Raw genomic sequence first — 329 nt, 5'->3', positions numbered from 1 at the left:
TCCTAATATTTCTAGTATCGTTTCTGTCAGCGTTCGAGGATTACATTATTTGTTTTCATTTGTTTAAATGTAGGGTCACAGGTCAACTCTAGGTTCAGGTTTAACATCATTACCTGGCTTACTACTTTTTTGAAATCACACTGTTGCAGCGAAATGCTAAACTCACTTTGATGCCAAGAATCATTTTGCAAGAGCAGATGCTGGCCAGCTATTCTCTTGCTTTGGCATGAAACTTAGAAAAACTTCTGGATCTGGTTATGAGGACATCACACGTCCGCCCATCTGAGACTGAGCCTCACAGTTCGTTGTGCAAACTTCATGACACCTGT

This window comes from Siniperca chuatsi, linkage group LG16 (genome assembly GCF_020085105.1).
Source record: "Siniperca chuatsi isolate FFG_IHB_CAS linkage group LG16, ASM2008510v1, whole genome shotgun sequence".
Taxonomy (NCBI): domain Eukaryota; kingdom Metazoa; phylum Chordata; class Actinopteri; order Centrarchiformes; family Sinipercidae; genus Siniperca; species Siniperca chuatsi.
The sequence above is the reverse complement of the archived record's forward strand: the minus strand, read 5'-3'. Positions refer to the sequence as shown.